The sequence below is a fragment of the Balaenoptera acutorostrata genome, chromosome 1 (assembly GCF_949987535.1).
Source record: "Balaenoptera acutorostrata chromosome 1, mBalAcu1.1, whole genome shotgun sequence".
Lineage (NCBI taxonomy): Eukaryota > Metazoa > Chordata > Mammalia > Artiodactyla > Balaenopteridae > Balaenoptera > Balaenoptera acutorostrata.
In genome coordinates, this window is record NC_080064.1 from 35,546,149 (window position 1) to 35,573,394 (window position 27,246).

The window sequence follows — 27,246 nt, forward strand, 5'->3', positions numbered from 1 at the left end:
CGGAGCTCAGGCTCCAGACGCGCAGGCTCAGCAATTGTGGCTCACGGGCCTAGTTGCTCCGCGGCATGTGGGATCTTCCCAGACCAGGGCTCGAACCCGTGTCCCCTGCATTGGCAGGCGGATTCTCAACCACTGCGCCACCAGGGAAGCCCCCCACAGGGTTCTTGATGAACTGGGGCGGATGGTGAGCCGTGATGTGTGCCTTCAGGCCAATGGAAGGCTCTGGGGCTAAACATTATGTCCAAACAAATCTAGAGCGGCTACTAACACCTGGACCTAATCTGCCTGGGCAGGTGCCAAACTCAGACCCTTGACACCCAGAGAAGATCGCCAACACTGGACCACGGGTACTAGATGGGCTTCCAAGCCACACCAGAGAAGGCTCCAACAACCTGACCTGGAGAGGAACACCACACCCAGACTCTGAACCCGGAGAAACAATCCCCACACCTGGACCAGATACCTCTGGATCAGCTTCCACTGCAAACTTGGCCTGAGTGGATCCCTACAACTCCATCCAGAAACTCAGTGAAGATCCCAACATCTAGAGGAGAGCACCCAGAGAGGGTCCCAACACCCAAACTCTGAACGAGAAGATCCCAACACTGGACCAGATAACATCTGATTGACTTCCAACTCAGACCCAGAACACCCTGACTGTATCCCAGCAACCTGACCCAGAACACCCGGAGCTGGTCCCAACACCTAACAGACAGCGAGGCCTTCCCTCCGGCCACCCCACCCACCCCTGCCCCGCTCCGTCCCTTCCGCCCCCAATCCATCTTCAGATGAGCTCATCCCGAGAGGCTTTCGCAGGTTCCAAGGCTTTTTCTGGGGGAAATCTGTGGTCGTCCTTCGGGATGCCTGGGATGAGGAGGGGGCAGGAAGCCAGGCCCACGCCCTTTGCAGGGAGGGCTGGGGGTCCAGCTTGAGGAGTGGGCTTTGGCTGCTGCCGGCGGGTGGGAGCGGACGGGTGGGGAGTGCGCGGCAGCCCCCTCCAGCCGCCCCCGGCGCTGGGCGGAAACCGTGCGCCCTGCGAGGCCCAGCAGATTCCGCGCCGCGCGCCCCCCAAACAGCCCGCGGGGCGCTGGGCGCGGGGCCAGGAAATCCGGCGCCGGCCCTTGAAGCGGCCCCAGGTCGGGCGGGGGCGGGTGGCCGCTGGCACCGCAGCCGCCGAGCAACGTGATCGCGCGGCCCCACCGCGGCCTCGGGTCCCCACCGGGACAAGGCGGCCTCTGTGCCGACGCAGCTGATCCCAAATCCCTTCCGGCTGACAGCCCGCGCCGGCTGGGGCCCGGCGGCGTGGGAATCGGGTCGAGTGGGGCCGGGGGTGAGGTGGGCGCGAGGGGAGCGGAATCCAGTGGCGGGCGCCCCCGCCCAGAGGCCGTCTGCTCCGGACAGGGTATTTCGCTCCCCCAGGGTAGCAAGAGTTACCGCATTTCCCAGACGGGGAGACTGAGGCTCGCGGTAGTGAGTAGTAGTCTTAGCCCATTTCTTGGTTAAAACCAGGGATCTTAATTAAGCCCCCGTGATAAACTACATACATTGTTGAGAGCTGGGCGGCATCGCGATCCCCATTTTATAAATGAGGGAACTGAGGCTCAGAGAGTTGAAGCCACCTGTCCAAGGTTCCCAGACAGGTGGAGTGAGGCTGGGACTGAAGCCACCTCTGCTGACTCAACGCGGGGCGCTATGCGTATGCAGTCCCCCTGCTGGACCCCCTGGCCACCAGGTACTCATGGAACATCCCATGGGAGGTTCTGGGGAGGGTGTAAGCCCCTGGGTCCATCTGGTCAAGGAGTTGTGTTTCTGGGTTCCTGAGTGTGGTGGACCGGGTGAAGGTGTGGAGTTAATCTCTTGGAGGAAGACTGTGGGGCTGAAGCGGGGAGACGGAGTGAGGGAGACAGGTGTGGGGATGGAGAGGGGCTTGGAGGGAAATGAACCAGGGGGATGGCTGCTGAGTGCCCCTCTGCTCTGCCCTTAACAGCTGGGGACAAAGCTGGAATCTGAGAGGCTGGAGGAAGGGTCATGGAGGGGTGATGCTCTAGAACAAGCCTCACCCTGGCCTCTGGGAACAGGATGGGGATTGTCCGGTGAATTCTTTGGAATTAAAAAGTGGCGCCTTCTCAGTGCAGGGGGAGCCTGGCTGGGCCCTGGGTTTTGTCTAGCCCCTGTCCTATCTCCCAGGACTGGGGCAGCTCAGGATTTTCCCCCCTTTCCTTGACTAATGTTTGATCTAGACAAGCAGTGTGGGGGGCCGGGGGAGGAGGGAGGATGGCAGGGGCCGGGGGTGGGGTGTTTGCCGAGTGTGCACGGGAGTCTCCCGGGGTGAACGTGCCTGTGTGTGTCTGCGCACGGGTTGCATATCTCTGTGTGACGGTCTTATGTGTGTGTGCTTCTGAGAATGGACCTACTTGTCTGGCGGGATGGGCATATTGTTTCTGCGTGTGTTGTTTGTGTGTGATTCCTTTTGCCTCAGCTGGATCTATGTTATCTTTCTGGGTCTGCATGTTTGTGGCTTTACTGGTATCAGTGAGTCTTTGTGTGTGGGCCTCCCTCCCGGCCCCACCGCATCAGGGCCCTGAATGCCACTTTGCTGCCTAAGTGTGCTGAGGAATGTGAGGGGCAAGGGGAGAGGGGAGCACGTGTACTGGGCTGCAGGCCTGCTGGTTATGGAAAACTACTGAGGCCTCTTGGGGAAGGGCTGGCCAAACCGGCCCAGAGCCCGGCTCAGCAGCTTTTGCCCTCCCAGGCTCCTCCCACTCCTCTCTGCAGGGCTGGGGACCTGCCGAGATGGGTCTTCCATTAAGCAGAGAGCAAGGCCTCCCTCCCACCACTCCCCAGAGGGCTAGCCGGGCCTCCACCCTTCCCTGGGCCTAAGTATCCCTTGGAGAGGGGGAAAGGTGAGGGGGTGGGATTATATTTTCTCTGAAGCCCTTCCCCGCCCTAACATTCTCTCCATTCTGTGAACGTTAAAGGGATTTAAAGAGGGCAATTTCACCCCCATTTCAGGGATCATGAAAGCCTAGGGCCCTAGACTCTTAGAGTGAGACAGGCTCCTAAGGATGGTCTCATCCTATTCCCTCCATCTTATACACGGGGAAAAAGTGAGGCCTGGATCCAGATCCCCCAATTACCTCCTGGAAGGGCAAGGATCAAGTTTTCAGGTCTCCTGTCTCTCAGTTGCCGGCCCTTCTGCCATCATGGCTGCTTTTCAGCTCGGCCTACTCAGCATGGAAGGAGAGGCCTTTGAGATGGCCCTGAAGGATGGGAGGGCTTTGACATTTGGAGATGGGGTTGAGCCAGACACGCAGCCGGTGGCGAGACGACGTGGGTTGAGATATGGAAGTGGGCCGGGAAGGAGTGCAGTCAGGATGGAGAGCTGGGAGCCACCAGTTGGGCACAGTAGGCGATGGGACTGAAAAAGGTGTGTCTGAGGGGCCCCAGAGGCCAGGCAGAAGTGTGTGGACTTTATCCACCAGGTGTTTCTGGCAGAAGAGGCCAATTAGCAGTGTAGCAGAGTGATTAAAGACAGGTGCTCTGCAGTCAGATCAGACTGTGTGTATTCAAATCGCAGTTCCAAGACTTTAGTAACTATATTTAACTGTATAACTGTGAGTGGGCTGCTTAAACTCTGTGTACCTCTCTTTTCTCATCTCTGAAATGGAGATAATAACAGTGGTACTTTTCTCACCTTGTGGTAAGGAATAAATGAATAAATGAGAATACAGGTAAAGCCCTCAACGCCTGACACATACTAAGGGCTCAGTAATAGTTATGATGATATGATGATATAACCTATATTTTAGGCCAGGCTGGAGGGAAAGAGAGTGAAGGCAGGGAGACCAGTGGGGATTCTAAGGACGTCCTGTGGATGAGAGGTATGGAGGTCCATGGTGAGGTCCCCTGAATGAGTAAGGGACCCAGGCGGAGGGCTCAAGGGGGTCTGGGCTGTTGCAGGAAGGTGGGCAGAACTCGTGCTGAGTGCTGGGGAGTGTGAGGGAGAGGTTGAGAATGGCTTCACTGCGGGAGGGGTGGAGGGACCTCTGTCAGGGTTTGGGGAGGAGGGTAGGTTAGAGAGGTACTTGAGAGGTGAGTTGACCAAGACCTGGGGACAAGTCCCTGTGGCCAGGGAGGAGGAGAGGAAGAGTCCGGGCTGAGCACTTGTGGTTTTGGCTCCGAGTGACTGGCACCTGGGAAGCTATCTTCAGAGTGGACGATGGAGGAGGGTTAGTGAGATGTGGGAGGGGACGGAGGAGAGAAGGGGCTCAGCTGTGCTGAGTGTGGGGTGAGCCCCCTGGGGATTTGCTATCAGGCCTGGAGCTCAGGAGCCAGGTCTGGGCTGGAGATGGGTGTGGGGACCATTTGATAGGCTCGTGGTGTGGGCGAGGTCATCCCAGGGAGGCTAAAGATAGAGAACGGGGCCTTGGAGCCCAGCCAACCCCTTGCTGAGAAGCAGCACCTTGGGAGAAGCAGCAGCCAGAGGGCTAAGGAAACCGAGGCGAGCTGTGGGCAGAGAGGGCGAGGGAAGACTGGGCTCCAAGGAGGAGGGCAGACCAAGAGAGCCCCATGCAGGGGAACCGGGGAGGGGCTTGGGGAGGGGCGGGGCTTGGAGGCCACCAGGGACCCCTGCAGAATGCAGTCTGAAGAATAGGGGGCAAAACGCAAGCTGCAGGGACGTGAGGGATTAATTAATGGAGTGGGGGAAGCGGAGACGGAGGCAGGTGTCACACTGCACGGAAGCTTGCTTGAGGAGAAGCGGGAGCCGCCTGAAGCAGCCAGACCAGGAAGGCTCTGAACCTCTGGGTAAAGGGGGTGGGGGGTCCTCCCTATGTTTCAGGTAGAGAAACTGAGGCTCATCAGTGAACAGAGTTACAATAAATTAATGTGAAAGACAGCCCAAGATCCCCAACACTTAATGTAACAATTTTTTAAAATGGACAATTGAAATTGTATAATACACACACATACACACACACACACACACACACACACACTTGTTTTGATCACAGAAATAAAACATGCTTATTGGATAAACCTAGAAACACATGCACAAAAGTACAAGGGGAAAATACAAAAGTTACCTGTAATTCTGCCACCCAGAGATAAGCATTTTTACCATTGTGTATTATGACCTTCTACTATTTTCCTCTGCTGATATACAGAAATAGACACCGGGGTCATGTACTTACTGTTTTGTAGATCCCTTGTTTTATTTAGCAACACGTCATGGACGATTTTCCATAGTATCAATAATATATATTCCTTAAGACTTTTTTTTTTTTTCTCTTTTAGCTCACAATCTAGTCAGGGAGACAGGACAAGGATGGGATCCTCTGACAATCAATCAGGGCAGAACAATGAGGCTGTGTCTTATCAGGGTGTCTGGGGCTGCGGCTAGAACACCAGACCAGGAGCCCACTGGACTGGCTCATTCAGTCCTGGCTCACCATGTAGCCTTGGGTAATATATGCCCTCTCTTGACCTCAGAATACCAGAATCACAAACGGATTATGGGCAAGTCTCTTCATGCCAGCTGCCATCACTGTGAAATGGTAGAGAGAGAGGCTTAGAAAATCAAACGACTCTGACCATCGTGATTCTGCAGGTCAGATAACTGCTTTAAGCCTCAGTTTCTTCATCTGAAAAATGAGAATCACGTTTACCTACTCTACCCGCCAGGACTCTGGTGAGAATCCAGTTAGATGAACTGTTATGATGCCTAAGAACAACGAATATTTGGACAATATTTGGGCCACACAATCTCACTTGCCATTCCAGCAACCCTATGAGGTAGGTACTATTTTTGTACCTTATTTTTCCAGGTGAGGAAACCGTGGCTTGGAGAGGTGAGGTCACTTGTTCAAGGTCACAGGTAGGAAGTGGCAGAGTTGGATTCAAGCCCAGGTCTCCCAGTTACCAGCACCATGGATCTTTACACTGCACCGTTCTGATGTGTGGTGTGGGCCTGAGCAGGAGGAGGGACAAGAGGAGCCCTGGGAAAATAGACAGCTAGTGGGAAGCAGCCGCTTAGCACAGGGAGATCAGCTCGGTGCTTTGTGACCACCTAGAGGGGTGGGATAGGGAGGGTGGGAGGGAGACACAAGAGGGAGGAAATATGGGGCTATATGTATATGTATAGCTGATTCACTTTGTTATACAGCAGAAACTAACACACCATTGTAAAGCAATTATACTCCAATAAAGATGTTAAAAAAAAAAAGCCAGATAATAAATAATGTTAGGCTTTGTGGGCCACAGAATCTCTAAAAAAAAAAAAAAAAAGAGCCCTGGGAGTCTGTGGCCCATTGCACCCTTGGTTCAGCTGTTGTTTTCCCAGGCACCACCATCTGTGGGGAGTGGCCGCCCTCTGGTGTCCTAAATGTGACTTGTCCTCTCAGGGAGGAGAGCTGGCAACCTGCCTGTCTCCGAAGAAGGGTGAGATGAGCTTGGAACAACCCCAACTCGTCCTTTCAGAGTTTGGGGGTTCAGGGAAAGTGAGTGCACTTCCACAACTTACTGGATGTGAGGCTGTGCCCCAGAGGGCACTGGGTAGAAGTTTCGTCAATTTCAGCCCCCTTCTGCCTCTCATCCCGGCGTCATTTTGCAGGGTAAGTGGCCACGTTCTATTTCTGACTCGAGTGCTAGTTAGAAGGGTGTTGCATTATTATTATTCTTTAAACCCTGCATTAATGTTTTACAGGCACTTCTGTATCTATGTTACAACAGAAAAAAAAAATAGAATTGTTGCCAATCCTTATGGGGCAAATTTTACTCTGGGCTGATGAAAATTTTGTCATTGGTCTGGCACCAGATTGCAAAGTGGTTCAGGCGACACCCAAGGATGTGTGCTTTAGAGGGCTTTCTCAGCTCATTTTATAGTCACCATAACCTTATGAAGAAGTTTTTTATGATCATTTTACATATGAGAAAATAGGCTCAAGCTCCATCCAAACTTGTTTGAAGCCGAAGAACTTTGCAAGATGCCACACTGCCCCCCTGTGGCAGCCTTGTGGGTTACTCGGCAAATAGGCCATAGCAGCGTGCCCAGTTGTCTTCCAAATCCAAAGATGTTGTGCTTCTTTCTTTGTGATTGGAGGTGCCTGATGCAACAACTATCCTTCACTGTGGAGGGGGTATTCAGCAACATTCTATTATTATAGCTACTTGGTCTTCCAAAGGCTTGCCTTCTATAGGCCACTGACTCTAGCCAACTACAGGTGATAATTTATGTAACCGCATGCCATGGACTGGTAATAGTGTCCCTTTTTCCAATATCAGTGAGTTCATTACTACTTTTGCATCTAAACAGATTGGAAAACAAATTCCAGAGCTGTTTGCAGTACTAAAGACTTTCAGAGTTTATTTAGGAAGACAGAGCAATTCTATGTATTCTGGGAATAAAGGCTTTAATACAGAATTGGGGGCTCACACAGCTGTGGAAAGAGCCAGCCAAGCTGAGGGAGTGGAAATCAAGGAAACTGTTGCTGAAGGTCAGAGAAGCTGACACACAAGATCTCTTCTTCAAGCAGTGAAGTGCATAGTTCTCAGAAGCTTGCCTGGAAACCACTGCAAGCCTCAGAAACCTCCGGAAAGCTCCAGGCATCTCAATTTGCAGTGCTAAAGGGGGCAGTTCTCAAGAGCTTGTGTGAAGCTTTTGTGACACTTTTGTCTGTTCATGTGTTTGGCTGCAACCACAGCTAGAGAATAATGGCTTCTACTCGGCTGTACCTTCCAAATCTTGTGTGAATTCTCTTATCTGGCAAATTCTAACCTGGAAGCACATAGGAAAGGGGACTCTGGGAAATGCAGTTCCCAGTCTTAGAAGGGCGTGGCTGCAGCTGAACACAGACATGCACTCATGGCAAAGATACCGGCACACGTTCACTCTTTTGCCTCAGGGCCAAGTTAATTAACTCTGCTTTTCTCTGTCTTAATATATAGTCTGCAAGAATTTTGCAGAGTATCATGCTGTTCACTATATTAGTGGCGTTCTACTTACAGACCCATGAGCAGGAAATGTCAAGAATTCTAGATGCCCTCTGATGGGAGATAAACTCCATGAAGGTTCAGGGGTCTGCCACTTGGTGAAGTTTTTAGGACCCCTCTTATCCTGGAGCAGGAGTTGGCAAGTTTTATCTTTAATAAATATTTTAGGCTTTGCAGGGCATAAGGTATCTGTCGCCACTACTCAGTTTTGCCATCGTAGTGTGAAACCAGCCATAGACAATAGTTAACTGAACGGATGCGGCTGTATTCCAATAAAACTTCATTTACAAAAATAGGAGGGGGATCGTATTTGGTCTGTGGATGGTTGTTGGCCAACCCCTACCCTAGAGGAGACATTCCTTCTAAAGTAAAGGACAAATCGTTTCTCCTCACTCCTCTTACCGCTAAGAAAGGGGCACAACACTTGGTTGTATTTTGATGGTAGCATTTACCACACTTGGGAATATTGTTTTGACCCTTAATCAGGTGACTTAGGAGGCTTCCAGTTTTGACTACAACCCTGAGAAAAGAGGACTCTGCAGCTGATCCAGGCTGTGATGCCAGCTGTTCTGCTGCTTCAGCCATTTGACCAGCAGTTACCATGGTGCCCAAAATGTCTATGGTGCGTGAGGACACTGTGCAGAGTGCCTGGTAAGCTCCGATAGACCTTCATGTGAAGATTTTTAGGTTTTGAAGCAGGACTATGACTTCTGTGGTGGAGAAACACTCTCCATTTGAAAAATATTTCCTGGCCTGCTACTGGGCTTTGGTAGAGACTGAATATTTAACCACATGACGCTAAGAGACTATGTGACCATGACTGCCTATCATGAGCTGGTTTTACTGGATCGTTACAGATCCACTGAGTCATAAGGCTGGGTGGGCACAGCACCAATGCATTGTCTGATGAGAGTAATCATTTAGGAGTCATGAATAAATGATAAGGACAGGTGTCCCAGACTCTCACGTCACCTACCAACGCAACTTATTCTATGGCATCAGGAAGGGGTCCCTATGACCAACTGATAGAGGATGGAAAGATTTGGGCTTGGTTCACTGGTGGTTCAGTGTGATTTGCTGGTGCACGCTAGAAAAGGACTGCTCCTGATTACAGACTCTATCGGGGTGGTCCTGAAAGGCAAGAGGTGAAGGGGTGTGTTCTCAATGGGTAGAGCTGAAAGTGGTACACTTGGTCATGGATTTCCTATAGAGGGAGATATGGCTCAAGATACCTACACACACGGATTCCTGGGCCATGATGAATGACTTGGCCAATTGGTCAATGGCCAAGAAGGAACAAGACTGAGAGGTTTGGGGAAGAGTTATGTGAGTGTATACTTATGGGGGTGAACATAAAGCATACAGATCTCTGTGTCTTATATTAATGTTTTCCAGAGAGCATCCACTTCAGAAGAGACCACCACCACCACTCCGCCCACTTCCCTCCACCACACTAGCCTCTCTCCTTGGCCATCCTAGAACTTGCCAGGTGAGCCCAAAGATAATGGCCATGTTGGCATGGATGAAAGTTCTTCATGGACTCGACTGCAATGAATCCTTCTCAACAAGGATGATTTAATGCTTGGCCTTTTAGCATCAGAGAATGATGCAGAGCCCTTGATACGGCATCATTCTCCAGAGAGACCTGCCAGCTACTTGATGGCTGGTTGACCACATTGGATATCTTATACTGTGGCGGAGGCAGTGATTTCTTTTTGCTAGAATCGATAATTTGATAGATTTGCATTCTCTGATTGCATAACCTTCACCAGTACTATTATCTGATATCTTACAGCATGCCTGGTTTATTGTCATGGCATCTCCTACATGCTGCCTCTGGTCAAGGGGCCCGTTTTATAGCAAAGGAATTAGGCAATGAACTCATCACCACATGATTCATTGGTAAATATAACCCATCACCTAGGAGTAGTCAGCCTGATATTAACAGTGGAACAACTAAGTAAAAGTTCAGCTAAGGCACCAGCCTAGGGACAGTACCTTATAGGGTTATAGTGCTGTCCTTTACATGTGGTGTATGTGCTGAACCAGTGGCTGATATATGTTGCTGTGTCCTTAATAGGTAAAATATGTAGGTCCATGAACAAAGGGGTAGAAGTAGGATTGGCTCTTTCATGATCAATCCTGGTGACCTGATTATGAAATCTGTATTTACCATTCCTGCAAATATAGTGGGAGAAACACTTCCTCCAGGGGACACAGTAAAATTTTCATTGTATTTGGGGCTGTGATTCCCACTTAGCAGTTTTAGCTCCTCATGCCAGTGGACCAGCAGAAAAGAAAAAAGTTACAAATAGGCAATAGTAATTGACCTGATTAGCATTAGGACATGGGGTTGCTACTACACAATACGGGTAGAGAACAATATATCTGGAACCCAGGAGATTCATGGGACATCTCTTGTTGATTCAATATCCAGTGCTAACCATTAATGGTCAGTTGCCAACCATGACCTGAAAAAGGCACAGCAACTAAGGATTAAGACCCTCTAAGGATGAAGCTCTGGGTCACCCCTCTAAGCAAGCAACCTAGACCAGCTGCAGTGCTAGTTGAAAGTGAAAGAAATCCAACATGGCTAATGGAGGAGAATGATGATGAATATCAATTAGCCTCAGGATCAGCTGCAGCTTTAGCTGTGGGGACTGGATCTTGGTTTGCTAACCCTATTTAAGTCATTGCAGGATATCACACCTAGCCATTATCTTTTGAAAAAAAATTAAAGTATAATTCATTTACAATGCTATTTTAGTTTCAGGTGTACCGCATAGTATCCAATATTTTTATCCATTATGAAATGATCACCACAATAAGTCTAATCTTATTGTCTGTCACTATACAGTTATTACAATATTATTGACTATATTCCCTCTACTGTACATTACATCCCCATGACTTATTTTATAACTGGAAGTTTGTACCTCTTAATCCCCTTCCCCTATTCCACTCATCCCCCCCACTTCCTCCCCTCTGGCAACCACCAGATTGTTCTCTGTACCTATGAGTCTTTTTCTGTTTTGTTGTGCTTGTTCCTTTGCTTTTTAAAGATTCTACATATAAGTGAACTCATACAGTATTTGTCTTTCTCTGTCTGACTTATTTCACTTAGCATAACACTGTCTAGGTCCATCCATGTTGTCACAAATGGCAAGATTTCATTTTATTTTATGGCTGAGTAATATTCCATTGTACGTATATATCACACCTCCTTTATCCATTCATCTATCGATGAACACTTACATAGTCATCATCTTGAAGGATTGGACTTGCACTTCTTTTAGGTAAGAAGTGAGGGCTTCTTGTTTTCATATGAGATCCAGATATACTAAGAGGGTGTGAACAGATATGAGAGATGCAAGTGGTGCCCTGCACCAAACCCAGTTTATGTGCCCCATGAGATATGCTCATGTGCTCTGCCCCAGGCCCTAGACTCTTGTCAATGGAGAGTCCTGTCCCCTACTGCCGCTTCTCATCTCCTAACGCTGCCAACTCTCTCAGCCTCTTTTAGGATGGGATCTGCTTTAACACAGCTTCCAATGTGCTTTCCACGTGGGGACCACAGTAGCTCTGGTGCTCAGGTCCAACCATAATGCACCCAAGAAGGCTCTGGGTCCTCCTAAGGCTTCCAAATGTGGATGAAGCACCATATTGCAGGATGTAATAGCTGGCTTTCCCAGAAGCTTTTTGGAAAGACTGGATTACAAAGCCCCAAAAGTAGGGAAGTTAATGTTCCATGGGACAAACCTTGAAGAATGAGAGACAGCAGATCAATTCCTCCTCCTTCCTTCCCATGACATACTGTTTCAGGGTGTGGCATTCTTGATAACCTGTTGGTAAGGTATTCTGCATGACCAAGTGGTTGCCTATTCTTTCTGGGGAAACTGTGGCTGGTTTTGTAATACACCACCTTGTATTTGCTTTCTTTTCTCCCCTGCTTTATTTCGCTTTCCCCCCTCACTCTTGCTGCCTGGGATTGTACTTCCAAGGAAAGATTTATCAGGTAAACTTTGCCTCAGGCTCTGATTTGCAGGGGACCCAGGCTAAGACAAGTAGAGGTTCAGAGTGGAGTGACCGGATGAGAGGTTTTTGTTTTTTAAAAAAAGGCTGTTGTAGAAAGCAACAGAAATGGTTTGAGTAACTAAGATAAAAGGGAGGGAATATTTTAAAGGAATGTAATTCAAAGGAACAAAGCAAAGACTGAACAAGCCCATAGAGCAGATGGGAACCAAGGAAGATCTGCTGATGTTTATAACAGAATTAATGGATGGTATTTGTGATAGTTTTAAAAGATAAGCACAAATTTTTGGATACTCCTTCCTTCAAGAGGTGGAGCCTAATCCCCTCTTGTTGAATGTGGGCTGTACTTAGTGACTCACTTCTAATGAATAAAATATGGCAGAAATGATGGTCTGTGGCTTCTGAATCTAGGCCATAGAAAACACTGTGACTTTCACCTTCCTCCCTCTTCGATCATTTGATCTGGAGGAAGCCTGCAGCTGCCGTGTCTTGATGACTATCAAGCAGCCCCATAGAGAGGCCTGGGTGGTAGGGACCTGAGTCCTCCTGCCAACAGCCATGTGAGTGCACCATCTTGGAAGCAATCTCCCGGTCCCGGCCAAGCTTTCATATGACTGCAGCTTTGGCTGACATCTTGACGGCAACCCTGAGAGGGCCTGAGCCAGACCACCAGCTAAGAACCTCTAGAGTTCATGACCTGTAGAAACCGTGGGGTAAATGTTTATCATTTTTAGCAAATGAGTTTTGGTGTAATTTGTTTTGCAGCAGTAGATAACAAAGATGGTATCTTTAAGGTATCTCCAATGATTATTGATCTTGGTGTCAGTATTATTAGCCCCATCTGCAAAATAGGCACAGTAATGGTACCTCACTCATAGAGCTGTTTACGAGGCTACAAGATGCTCCCCACAGTGCCTAGCACAGAGCGAGACTTCAATAGATGTTACTAGTGCTAGCAGTAGTCATCGTCATCATCTCAGGATTCAAATTCCCAGGAAAGAGAATCTGATTGACTTAGCTTGGGTTGTGTGCCTTCCTCGTGGGCAAGGGAGCACAGGGCACTCTAACTGAGAGTCCTACCAGGTCTGTATTTCCTCAAAGGAAATTAAGATGCTGTTTGCCAGGCAAGAAAAAGCAACGCTAACTACAAAGGGTGTGTATACTTTCAGGTTCCTTTTACATAAAGCCAAACTGCTTTCCAAAAAACGTTGTGTCAATATATATGCTCCTGCCAACAGCACGAGCGCATCCTCTCACTCCACCTTTGCCAACATTGCTGTTATCCTGAAGAAAAGAAGAGCCAGTTTAGTGGACGAAAAATAATGATATCTTATTGCTTATGTCTACACTTCTTTACTAGTGAAGCTGAATATGTTTCCATGTTTTATTGGCCGTTTGTATGTCTTGTTTGGTGAGTTAAGGAACATTCATCTAAAAAGTGGGATATTGGGACTTCCCTGATGGCACAGTGGTTAAGAATCCGCCTGCCAATGCAGGGGACATGGGTTTGAGCCCTGGTCCGGGAAGATCCCACATACTGCAGAGCACCTAAGCCCGTGCGCCACAACTACTGAGCCTGCGCACCACAACTACTGAAGCCCGCATACCTAGAGCCCATGTTCCGCAACGAAAAGTAGCCCCCGCTCACCACAACTAGAGAAAGCCCACGCGCAGCAACGAAGACCCAACGCAGCCATAAATAAATAAACAAATAAATTTATTTTAAAAAAAGGTGGGATATACAGTTATTTCTATTGACTTATGTGATTTATTTATGTGCTAATGGCATCAATTTTCTGACATATATTACAAGTATTTCCTCAGTGTATGTTGTTTGTTCTAATTTTGTTTATGAAGCCTTTTGCTCACGATGTTAAATTTTTAATAAGTGAGATTGATCGAGCTTTTCATTTGTTCTATTCCTGCCATGTGTCATCTTTGGGGGGGTCTGATCTTGCTGGAAATCTTGGAAGGTGGGTGGTACCTATAAGTTTAGTTGAAACATGAATACCAGTCTTAACTTACCTAAGAAGGCCAGAAAGCAAAGGAGTGGTCATTATTTACCAGCCCATTTGTTATTGGCCCTCCAGAACAAAAACTTGCATGACTTTCATCTTCTGCTGGATTGCCACTGCATGGGAGTCCCCAGCTCACACTCAAATTGCAGTACATTTAAGGGGACAGTATCTTAGAGGAGAGAGACAAAGTCAAACAATCAAAACAGGAGGGTCCTCCTGAGGTGCAGCCAATGAGTGATAAAAAAGAGAACCGAAACAAAAGTACCACAAGAACGCCAAAGGCAGTGCAACTAAACCTCAGAAAAGACTTTTCAAAAGTGCAAGACATAATTTCTATGTTTAAAAACTTGGCAAATTAATTAAGAAGTATGATCAGAGCTGAGAACTGAATTAACATTTTTTTTAACATCTTTATTGGAGTATAATTGCTTTACAATGGTGTGTTGAATTAACATTCTGATTGATGTTTAAGTTAAAATACCCTTATAATCCAGAGTAAAAATACAAAGAAGTTGAAATCATGAGTGAAAAAAATGGTTGACTCAAATGATAGGACTAGGAAGCTGAACATGCTATAATAGGAATTACAGAGGGTAGAAAAGGAAAATAGATGGAGAAGTCATAATTAAAGCACAAATAGAAAAATACAGCTTTGTCTAGTTGAATGTGGGCTTACTTGGTCATTGAAAAACCCAGACAAATTCCAGTCTTTTGGCCTATATGTGAAAAATGCACATAAGTATAAATAATTAAGAGGAAAAGATATTACAGATGAAAATCTCCTGGATCTAAAGAAAGGGGAGCCTCCAGATTGAAAGAGCTCAAATAATCCTAGGCATGATTTTTCTAAAAAAGCAAAAAGACACTAAATTTCAAGGATCAAGAGAAAATCTTATCAACTTCTCTTATAAAAAGAACAGGTTACCTACAGAAGGAAAAAGGAATCTGACCTATGTTGGATATTTCATTTACAACAATGAAAGAGAAAAGATAATTGAATAATGTCTATAGACTATTGAGGGAAACAGGTTGTGCAATTAAATAATTCTAAATCCAGCAAGGACAGAATTCATCTGACAGCACAAAAGGAAAACATTTTCTTTTCTTTTTTAAAAAATTTGTTTTCCTCCATATATATATTTATACAACTTGAAAATGTTATACTCCATTTACGGTTATTACAAAATATTGGCTATATTCCCCGTGTTGTACAATATATCCTTGTAGCTTATCTTAGACCCAATAGTTTGTACCTCTTAATCCCCCATCCCTATACTGGCTGTCCCCCCTCTCCCCACTGGTAACCCCTAGTTTGTTCTCTACACCTGTGGGTTTGTTTCAAAGGAAAACGTTTTCAGACATATGAGGATTCAGAAAAACTACCACAAATGGATGCCACATAAGGAAAATATTTCATCAAATTGAAGATTGAATTGAAAGAGAGAGTCTCAAGACATAGAAGGGAAACAGTCCAGGAGACAGTGGTGAGCAGTGACTCTGATGATACACATAATTAAAAGCCTGGGATCTCTAGCATTAAGTGAGGAGGGATCTTGAAACAGAAGAAACACATGATTAGGCAAAACCTAAAAATAGACTGTAGTCTTAGAAATTATCTTGCTCCTTGTGATTCTGTTTATGATTAGATAAGAATTGGTATAAAACATGTATTGCCAGATACAAGCAAGAATGCGGGTTGGCAAGAACTGAAATAAAAGCAAACCGTCTTGTTATTAAAGTCAAATGAAGAACAACCAGACAGAAAACGCGAGAAAAAGAGGACATAACAGAATTAACCAACTAGATCTAACAACATACATAGCACACTCTACCCATCGACAGCAGTACACACATTCTTCTCAAGTGCATGTGGGACATTTTCCAAGACAGAGCCTATGTTAGGCTCAGATGAAGTCTCAGTGGATTTAAAAAGATAGATATCATACAAAGTATCTTCTCTGAGCACAACAGGATGAAGTTAGAAATCAATAACAGAAGTAAAACTGGAAAATGGTTAAATTTGTGGAAATTAACAGACAGATAATCAATGGATCAAAGAGGAAATCACAAGGGAAATTAGAAAATACTTCGAGATGAATGAAAACAAAAGCACAACATATCAAACCTTATCAATTATACCTTAATTTAAAAAATTAAAATAAAAAACTTATCAGATGTGGTGAAAGCAGTGCTAAGGGGGAAATTTGTAGCTATAAATGTTTACAGTAAAAAAAGAGAAAGATCTCAAATGAACAACCTAATTTTACAACTTAAGGAATTAGAAAAAGAACAAACTAAACCTAAAGCTAGTGGGAGGAAGGGAATAATAAAGATTAGAGCAGAGATAAATGAAATAGAGGATAACAACAACAAAAACTGAAGATCAATGAAACCAAAAGTTGGTTCTGTGACAAGATCAACAAAGTTGGCAAACCTTTAGCTAGATGGACTAAGACGAAACAGAGAGAGACTCAAATTACTAAGGTCAGAAATGAAAGTGGGAACATTACAAACAATTCTACAGAAATAAAAAAAGATGATGAAAGAGTGAGTAAGAGAGAGAGAGTGAGGGAGGAAACAAGTGTAACACTGGAAATGTTTGTATAAACAGTTTGACCCCTAAAAGTTAACTTATCTCAGATTACCTGTGTCAATATTTAGTATAAAATGTTTAAGTATGTAATACAACTTTGGAATTCTCCTACTAAAAGAGGGCATTCCTCTAGTCATTAGAAATATACCTAAAATCAAGGTATCTGCAAATAAGAGTGCTCTGGGTTTGGTTTGGTTTGGTTTTTGCTAAAACTGGAACTAAAAAGTTTTTCTCTTCACTTCAAATCTTGATATAATTTCAGACTTACAGAAAAGTTGTGATAGAGTGGCAACGCTAATACAAAGAGCCATTGTTAACACTTTGATATTTCTCTGTGCGTATAATTGTTTTGAATTTTCAAGAGTAAGTTGTAGACACAATATTTACTCCTAAATATTTCAATGTATGTATCCCCCAAACAAGAGCATTTTCTTAATAGCTTCAGTCTAATGATCAAAACCAGGAAATTAACATTGACAATACTATTTTCTTTTCTTTTTTCACTTCCCTTCCCACATTTATTTTTTAAAAGTTTATTTTATTTAAGTATAGTTGATTTACAATGTTGTGTTAATTTCTGTTGTACAGCAAAGTGATTCAGTATATATATATATATATATATATATATATATATATATATATATACACATACATACACACACACACATTCTTTTCCATATTCTTCTCCATTATGGTTTAATCACAGGATATTGAATATAGCTCCCTGTGCTATACAATAGGACCTTGTTGTTTATCCATTCTATATATAATAGTTAGCAGCTACTAATCCCAAACTCCCAATCCTTTCCTCCCCCCATCCCCCTTGGCAACCACAAGTCTGTTTTCTATGTCTGTGAGTCTGTTTCATAGATAAGTTCATTTGTGTCATATTTTAGATTCCACATATAAGTGATATCATATGGTATTTGTCTTTGTCTGACTTACTTCACTTAGTATAATAATCTCTAGGTCCATCCATGTTGCTGCAAATGGCATTATTTCATTCGTTTTTATGGCTAAGTAGTAGTCCATTGTGTATACATACCACATGTTCTTTATCCATTCATCTGTCGATGGACATTTAGGTTGTTTCCATGTCTTGGCAATTGTGAGTAGTGCTGCTACAAACATAGAGGTGCATGTATCTTTTTGAATTATAGTTTTGTTTGGATATATGCCCAGGAATGGGATTGCTGGATCATATGACAACTCTATTTTTAGTTTTTTGAGGAACCTTCATACTGTTTTCTATAGTGGCTACATCAATTTACATTCCCACCAACAGTGTAGGAGGATTCCTTTTTCTCCACACCTTCCACAGGATTTGTTATTTGTAGACTTTTTAATGATGGCCATTCTGACTAGTGTGAGGTGATACCTCATTGTAGTTTTGATTTGCATTTCTCTACTACTTAGCAATGTTGAGCATCTTTTCATGTGCCTATTGGTCATCTGTATGTCTTCTTTTGAGAAATATCTATTTAGGTCTTCCGCTCATTTTTTGATTAGGTTTTTTGTTTTTTTGTTATTGAGTTATATGAGCTGTTTGTATATTTTGGAAATTAAGCCCCTGTCGGTTGCATCATTTGCAAATATTTTCTCCCAGTCCATAGGTTGTCTTTTCATTTTATTTATGGTTTCCTTTGCTGTACAAAAGCTTGTGAGTTTGATTGGGTCCCATTTGTTTATTTTTGCTTTTATTTCTATTGCCTTGGGAGACTGACCTAAGAAAACATTGGCATGATTTATGTCAGAGCATGTTTTGCCTATGTTCTCTTCTAGGCATTTTATGGTGTCCTGTCTTATATTTAAGTCATTAAGCCATTTTGAGTTTAGTTTTGTGTATGGTGTGAGGGTGTGTTCTAACTACATTGATTTACACACGGCCTTCCAACTTTCCCAACACTGCTTGCTGAAGAGATGACACAATACTATTTTCTAATCTACAGACCTTATTCAGATTTGCTGATATTCAGATATCGTTCCAATAGAATCCTTTATAGCAAAAGAAAACTTTTGATCAGGCATTGATTCCAGCTGCCATGTCTCTTTAGTCTCCTTTAATCAAGAAGAGTTCCTCAGTCTTTTTTTCTTCATGACATTGACATTTTGAAGGAAATATATTAATTTCTTATTGCCGCTGTAACAAATTATCACAAACCTAGTGGCTTAAAATGACACAAATTTATTATCTTACAGTTCTGGAGGTGAGAAGTCCAAAATGGGTCTCACAAGCCTACATCAAGGTGTTCACAGGGCTATACTCCATCTGAAGGCTCTAGAGGGTAATCCCTTTGCTTGCCTTTTCTAGCTTCTAGAAGCTGCCTGCATTCCTTGGCCCAAGGCTCTGTTCCTCCACTTTCAAAGCCAGCAATGTTGGCTGGGACCTTCTTACGCTGCCATTTCTCTGGTTCTCTCTCTTCTGCCTTCTTCCACTCGTGAGGACCCTTGTGATTAGATTAGGCCCATGTGGCTAGTCCAGGATACTCTCCCTATCTCAAAGTCAGCTGATTAGCAATCTTAATTCATCTGCAAACGTAATTCTCTTTGCCAGGTAGCCTAACATATTCACAGGTTCTGAGGATTAGTATGTGGCTATCTTTTGGCTATCACAATAGGCCAGTTAGTTTTGTTTTTTTTTTTTTTTTAATTAATTAATTAATTAATTTATTTTTGGTTGTGTTGGGCCTTTGTTTCTGTGCGAGGGCTTTCTCTAGTTGCAGGCGAGCAGGGGCCACTCTTCATCGCGGTGCGTGGGCCTCTCACTGTTGTGGCCTCTCTTGTTGCGGAGCACAGGCTCCAGATGCACAGGCTCAGTAGCTGTGGCTCACAGTAGGCCAGTTAGTTTTAAGAATGGCCCTTAATTTTGGTTTGTCTGATGTTTCCTTATGGTTAGATTCAGGTTATGCACTTTTGGAAGAAATGCCACAGATGTACAATTGACCTTGTATCTGGAAACCTTGATGAACTTGTACTGGTTTTAGTCTTGATTATTTTGGATGTTCTGTGTATATTCATATCATCTGTGAATAGTAATACTATATATAATATTTTCCCTTCTAATTTCTTCCTTCCTTCCTTCCTTGCTCCCTCCCTCCCTCCCTCCTTCCCTCCCTCCCTTCCTTCCTTCACCGTTCGGGATCTTAGTTCCCCCACCAGGGATTGAACCAGGGCCCTCGGCAGTGAGAGCGCAGAGTCCCAACCACTGGACTGCCAGGGAATTCCTCCCTTCCTATTTCTATACTTATTATTTTTCTTATCGTATCGACCAAGACCTCCAGGACTATGTTAAACAGTAACTGGGATAGCTGACCTTCTTTCCTTGTTCTTGCTCTTACGGGGAATACATCTAAAATTCTATGCTAAGTGTAATGTTTGCTATAGGTTTTTCATGTATAGCCCTTATCTAAATTAAGAAAAGTCCCTTCCTTTCTTCTTTTTAATTTTTTTAAATTTTTAATTTATTTTTAAAATTTTTGGCTGTGTTGGGTCTTCATTTCTGCACGTGGGCTTTCTCTAGTTGCAGCGAGCGGGGGCTACTCCATTGCAGAGCACAGGCTCTAGGTGTGCGGGCTTCAGTAGTTGCAGCGTGCAGGCTCAGTAGTTGCAGTGCGTGGGCTTAGTTGCTGCATGGCATGTGGGATCTTCCCGGACCAGGGATTGAACCCATGTCTCCTGCCTTGGCAGGCAGATTCTTCACCACTGCGCCACCAGGAAAGTCCCAAATGACACTTCCTTTCTAACTTTCTGAAATATTTTTTTATTAAAAAATGTTGAACTTTGCAGGGTTTATCCCCTACCCTCTGAAGCACATGTGTCTTACCAAGGCATTCAGAGTTTCTATCACCTTTTGCTCATTAGATATGATGTTTTGTGGGATGGTCAAACAGTTCAGGACCTTTTGGATTCTATTATAACAGAGGGAAGGCGAATCAACATAGCCCTGGGGAAATGTGAATTTTGTGAATGTGAATATGGAGCTTGTGAATGCATAATGAAATCTGTCCCACCGATTGCAAACTGCTATGAATCCTCCTGTATGATGGGGATGGGAAAGAATGTTTTCACTAAATCAGTAGACACTTACCATGTGGCTGAGGCTGTGATAATTTGATCTAGTAAAGATAGTTAAGTTTGTGATATTCCTCTGTCATTTGCTGTCACCCATGTAGTTTTTTCAGGGTTCAGTCTGATTAACTAAATGGGGATATGGTGTAGGTTTATAGTACCTTTAAGTCTCAAGGGTAGCACTAATCTCTGCCATTTCCCCCAGGATACAAATTGTTTTTGATTTATTCTCTTGGTGGGAAAGGGAACAGTTTCAGTGACTTCTGCTTGGTCTCTTCTATGACATGTCAAGTCAATATGAGGGTTCTTCCAAATGTTAAAAATGTCATTCCCAACTATACACTTCAAGAACCAGGGAAACGACCACAAAGTGGGCCAGTGAACCCAATGTACCTACTGTATTATGAACCTAATCTAAGACTTATTACCGAACCCCCATACAACTTTATTTTAACAGTGGGGGCATGATGGAGCTTTGGGTCCCTAGGTATCAACATCAACTCAGCCCCCCTGTATCCTTATAAGTAATAGGTAATAGGTAATCTCTTTGGGGTTGGGGTACTGTGAAAATCTCTACTGTATTCACTTTGCACAGTGTTTCAGGGTTTTTTTCTTACAGGGATCTGGCCTCTCCTTCAGTTGATGGTTTTGCCTCTGAGAACTGGCTCATGATTCGAAATCGGACAAGGAATAGTGACTTTCCATGGAGTAGTTGACCAAAGTCTTTTGCTCATCTATTCTTCACTGTTTTTGAGTATATAATTTAAGCGATTCTCCTGTTAGCTGCTCATCTATCTTGCCCTTAGAAACACCATGTTCTCTGATCATCTCCATAGATCCCTGAGGCTAAGGTCCTCTTGGTTGCAATTTTGATCTTATTGCCCATCACATTATTATGCCTCACATTGCTTCTAGTAGCTAAGTGCTGCCACCAGACCAGACCTTTGCTATTCTGGGATCCAACCATCACTATTGCTGCTATGGAACCTGGTTCTGGAATAGCTTCTCCTCCTGTCAATCCAAGCCTATTAAGTTTTTCAGCGATGCTAGTGCCTTCCCCAGTCATATTATGCTGAGATTTGAACCTAGTTTGGACTCTGGTGATGAAAGGGGTGAGAGCAGATCTTTAGGAGGGCAGGCATTGTATTGTGAGGCACCTGCCTCATTTGAGTCATCTACATAGTCTTCAGGTAAGGGGGTCCTCTATCTCCCCATAAAGAGGAGTGGTACACTTCTTCAGGACCAGAAGTTTCAGGGGGTATCCAAAATGTAGGGTTCTTAAATGCACTTACCTGGATGGTCCCATTCCAATTCTCAGGTCCCATCCCTTTCCTATCAGGGCGTAGGAGACTTGCTTAGGTTGAGAATTCAGTCTGCTCCAAAGTTCTGCTTGTCTTACAATTAAAAAGGTAGTTTTTTTCTGTTCTCTGTCTGCAGGAGATGAGGATTTCTTTAAATATTCCCAAGGAGGGTCTCTGATGCTCACACTCTTCTTTAAACCTTCAATTAATAGATTTAATTCTGTTATTTTCTCTCTTTAACAAATCAATGGCATTTAGCAACAGCTGTCCAGTTTCATAATCCTCATACTTGTTCTTTTCCCCAAACCTCCCAAACACCTAAAATACTACCCCAGCCTGTGCGTTCCTGTCAACCTATATGCCATCTAGTTCAGTACAAGTGAAAGTATTGGCAATCACCTATCTATAGCATGACAGGAACTAGCAGAAAAAACTTGTGTTCCCAATTAGAGAAGAAAACCTGATAATTTATAATCTTGTTTCTGCCTCCCTCTCCAAACTTATTTTCCACTACATTGTGACAGAAACCTTTGCTCTAGTCATACTATTTGTTGTTCTCTGAAGACACGATGCTCTCTCTTTACTCTGTGCCTTTGCACATGCTGTTCCCTGTGTCTGGAATGCTTTTCCAGTAGTTGTCTGCTTTTTACTCCACATTCAGTGCAAGCGTTCTTTCTTTCTTTCTTTCTTTCTTTCTTTTTTTTTTTTTTTTAAATTTATTTATTTATTTATTTAATGGCTGTGTTGGGTCTTCGTTTCTTTGCGAGGGCTTTCTCTAGCTGTGGCAAGCGGGGGCCACTCTTCATCGCGGTGCGCGGGCCTCGCACTATCGCGGCCTCTCTTGTTGCGGAGCACAGGCTCCAGACGCGCAAGCTCAGTAATTGTGGCTCACGGGCTTAGCTGCTCCGCGGCATGTGGGATCTTCCCAGACCAGGGCTCGAACCCGTGTCCCCTGCATTGGCAGGCAGATTCTCAACCACTGCGCCACCAGGGAAGCCCCTTTCTTTCTTTCTTTCTTTCTTTCTTTCTTTCTTCCTTTCTTTCTTTCTTTCTTCCTTCCTTCCTTTCTCTTTCTTTCTTTCTTTCTTTCTTTCCTTCCTTTCTTTCTTTCCTTTCTTTCTTTCTTTCTTTCTTTTTTTTGGTCACACCATGCGGCATGTGCGATCTTAGTTCCCCAGACCAGGGATCGAACTCCTGTCCCCTGCAGTGGAAGCGCGGAATCTTAACCACTGGACCGCCAGGGAAGTCCCTCTTTCTTTTTTAAATTGAAATATAATTGACATACAACATTATATTAGTTTCAGGTGTACAACACAGTGATTTGACATTTACATACATTATGAGATGATCACCGTGATAAATCTAGTTAACATGTCATCACTTAAAGTTATTACCATATTTTTGACCATATTTCCTATTCTGTATATTACATCTTCATGACTTATTTATAAATGGAAGTTTGTGCCCCCTAATCCCCTTCACCTATTTTGCCCATCCCCCCCCACCCAGCGCAATCATTCTTGACTCTTGAAATCATATAAACTATCTCCAAATCTCGCCCAATATGAGTGTTCTTCTGTGCATCTAAGGTACTCTCTGCTCACTCTTATCTCAGAAATTATTATATGTGTTAAATTTAAATGTGGTGCAGATACTCAAATTCTGTTAAAATCAGAAATCTCCTAGTGTCATTTTATTTTTTACCTGTGTATGTATTCAATATGAGAAGAGGAAAATGCCATTGATCCTCTACCAGCTTAACAAAATAACGTTACAAGTATTTATACCTTCCATAGAATAGAGATGCCAACAATTATTAAGGAAGACATCTCTATGGTCAGGCCATTCAAAATGGCTGTTCCCTTGCTCTCTCTACATCCTCTGCTTGATCAGTCCCTATTTCACTCACATGACTATCCAATCCTCTTAATTATGGGGCTTAACCAGTAACTGCCTATGTTCTTGCCTCCTGCCCCAGCTGCTGGTTTCCCTGGTAACTGATGAGCCAAACGGATGTCAGTTCCCCTATAAATGGTAGCCTCCTTCTCCCCACCACCCAATAGTGAAGATTGATGCCATGTCCTGCCTGCTATTTGCTGTACATGGTGGGGTGTCACTCCAGGACCTTGCTTCAGACTTGTAAGGTCTCCTATCCAATAAAACCATTGATGACTCTGTCACTGTATCTGGACTCTTCCTTCAGTCTTGCGGCTGGGCAACTACAAGGCTTGCAGGCCTGTGGGGTGCAGCCCAACAACAGTCAATCATTAAAGGCCTTTTTGGGATTAAAGATTATTTTCATTGGATATACCAGCAATCTCAGAAGCCCTGATGTTTTAAAGGGCTACCTTGTTAGTAGCCCTTTGCAAGAACAATTATATGAAGCAGAATAGTGTCTGCTTATCTACAGCTGGGAAGAAGGAAGGATCATTTCTTTTTGCCTAGCTAAGAGTTCTTCCACTAGCAGTTAGAAGAAACTACAGTTGAAAAGATCGCAGAAAGGGAGACACGGGTTTGGGAAGGTGGTGTAGGAGAAGCGGCACTTAAGCTAGGTCTTGAAAGGTGAAGAGGAGAGAACTTCCTTGGGATAGGGGATGGCAAGAGCAAGGATTGTTTGCCATGTGTGGGGTTTGGTGAAACTAGCTTGAAGAAGGATTATCTTGGTAATTGGGAAGTAAGTACTGTTGGGGAGATGGGCTGAGAAAGATTAGGATGGACCTTGAAAGCTAGGCAAAGGGAGTTTGGATTTTTTTTAAATTAATTAATTAATTTTTATTTTTGGCTGCATTGGGTCTTCCTTGCTGCGCGTGGGCTTTCTCTAGTTGCAGTGAGCGGAGGCTACTCTTGGTTGTGGTGCATGGGTTTCTCATTGCGGTGGCTTCTCTTGTTGTGGAGCACAGGCTTTAGGTGTGCGGGCTTCAGTAGTTGTGGCTCGCGGGCTCTAGAGCTCTGGCTCAGTAGCTGTAGCGCACGGGCTTAGTTGCTCTGTGGCATGTGGGATCTTCCCAGACCAGGGATCGAATCCGTGTCCCCTGCCTTGGCAGGTGGATTCTTCGCCACTGCACCACAAGGGAAGTCCTGGGAGTTTGAATTTAATGTGATAGTAAACAAGGAGTCATTTGAGATTTCGAGCAGAGCACTATTTTGACAAAAGCAAAACTTTAGCAAGATTAATTTGATAACTGTAGGATGAGTCAAGCCTCAGTATCTCATCCCTTTGGCTTTAACCTCTTCCTTCCCAAACCCGACCCTAATTTTTTAGGGCAGAGGTTCTCAAGTATTTTAGGGACATGGACCCCTTTGAGAGTATGATGAAAATCTAGGACCTATTCCTCAGAAAAATGCCAACTCCAGATTTTTCACAGATTCCCTGAAACCCATCCATGGATTCCAGGATAGTTTCCAATTTTAAGAGCTAATGGATTTTAGCAATATTGAAATGGCTACTATGTTTTGAATGTTAACTATTGACTAGGCTATGCGTTTGTTTTGTGAGTGGATTGCAGTCATAGCTCAATATAATTTTTAATCTTGCATTCTTATTTAATGTGTCATAACCATTTTCCATGTTATTGCATAGTCTTTTAAAATTTTAGTCACTGTTTAACATTCCACTGAATGGATATTTCCTTATAGTTGTTCATCTATGTGGCTTTTAACTTATTATAGACCGGATGGACATCACACATCATTGTGCAAGTAACTTTTCCATTATTTTGGATTAGTATTACAGGATAAATTCCTAGGAGAGGTCAAAGTATTTAAACATTTTATTTGACAGATAGTACCAAATTGCTTTCCAAAAGAAAGGGCCAATTTGGCCTCTCACTCATTAGGAAAATGTAATTGTTATTGTTATTATCATTTGCTTTTCTTTGGTTGACACTGTTAATATTTTTTTCCATATGTTTATTTACTAATTTGCTTTATTTTATTAGAAATTATTCATGTAGAGGTTAATTGGAAAAATGAAAACATCAATTTCATTAGAAAAGTCTCAATTGATAATGGTATCTTTAGAAAACAAGAGAGCCCCTTTCTAAATGCAGGTGAGGTCAATATCTCCTTCTAGAGAAAGGGTATATATGATGTTGGTAAAGAACTTTCCTGGGTTAGGATCAGGATATGTGAATTTGTATTTGTTCTTTAAGATGCTGGAATGGCTTTTAATATGATTGTATCATCTATCCATTTTCAGAACCTTATGTAAAAGATTGCTTTCACGTGACTGTATCAGAGAAAGGAGGGCATCTCCAAATACAGAAGGTGGAAAATGAAGATTTGACCCAACTTCCCCAACTGGCACAGGAAAGGATTTGCTTAAAGCAAGCATTGGCTGTTTCCAGCCAGTTGTAAAACAGTAAACAGCTCATATGATCATAAATGGGCATGTCCCAGAAATTCATAGCAATATTTTATTTCCCCATCAAGACCAGGAAATTCAGCCTCTGAACTTTTCAGTCTGAAAAAGATATAACCAATCACATTCCAGAGTGGGAAAGTGAGGATTTTTTTCTTTTGAATGTTTTTCAAAATCAAGGTTTCTAGCTGTGGGTTTTTGTGCAAACAACCCAATTTCTCTTTGCCTTAGTTTCCTTATTGTAAAATGAAGATAACAATAGCACCTACCTCATAGGGTTGTTGTGAGAATTCATATGCCTAAAATACTTAGAACAGTCCCTGGCACCCTGCAAGCATTAGCTATTATTAACACTATTATTGTAACTATTGGGTCAGAATTAAAATTACATTAGAATTAGAATTTTAATATTCTTTATAAATTCGGCTAGTGTTTACCTTTTGAAAAAATCTAGAAAATTATACACTTAAAAAATAAATATTAAGAAAAAACTTGATATAGGAGGGTGAGGAAAATCATATTGTCCATATTATAGTCAGAGAAAGGCTGCTCATTGGGAGATGTGTGCATACTGCACGGTAAGTTGGCTGAGTCTTGCGTTACAGTGATTTTTATTTTGTATTGTGCCAAGCCAACTGGGAAACTTATATAAAGAGGGATTGTTTATAATAATATCAAAATACATAGGAATACCTCTAACTAAAAAAAAATCAGTATTAGTTGATGAGTTTCTTGACACAGAGTTTTTGCTTTGAGGCTGCATTTATGCAATTGTGATCATATGCCCCGAGAGGGCTTTTGTCAATGACTCCCAGATACAGATAGGATAAAATCTTTGTGCCTTCACAGTCTGACCCTGCTCACGTCTAACCCTGCAGAGAGTGG

General features: G+C 43.7%; 1 long non-coding RNA gene across 1 annotated transcript; it reads left to right on the forward strand.

Moving 5' to 3' along the window:
* Nucleotides 1-5,513: 5,513 nt before the first annotated feature.
* LOC130709046 (uncharacterized) lies at nucleotides 5,514-13,836 on the forward strand. Its single transcript, XR_009009497.1, has 3 exons — nucleotides 5,514-5,793; nucleotides 8,476-8,640; nucleotides 9,385-13,836. It is a non-coding gene; the product is annotated as an uncharacterized LOC130709046 (long non-coding RNA).
* The last annotated feature ends 13,410 nt before the right edge of the window (nucleotides 13,837-27,246 follow it).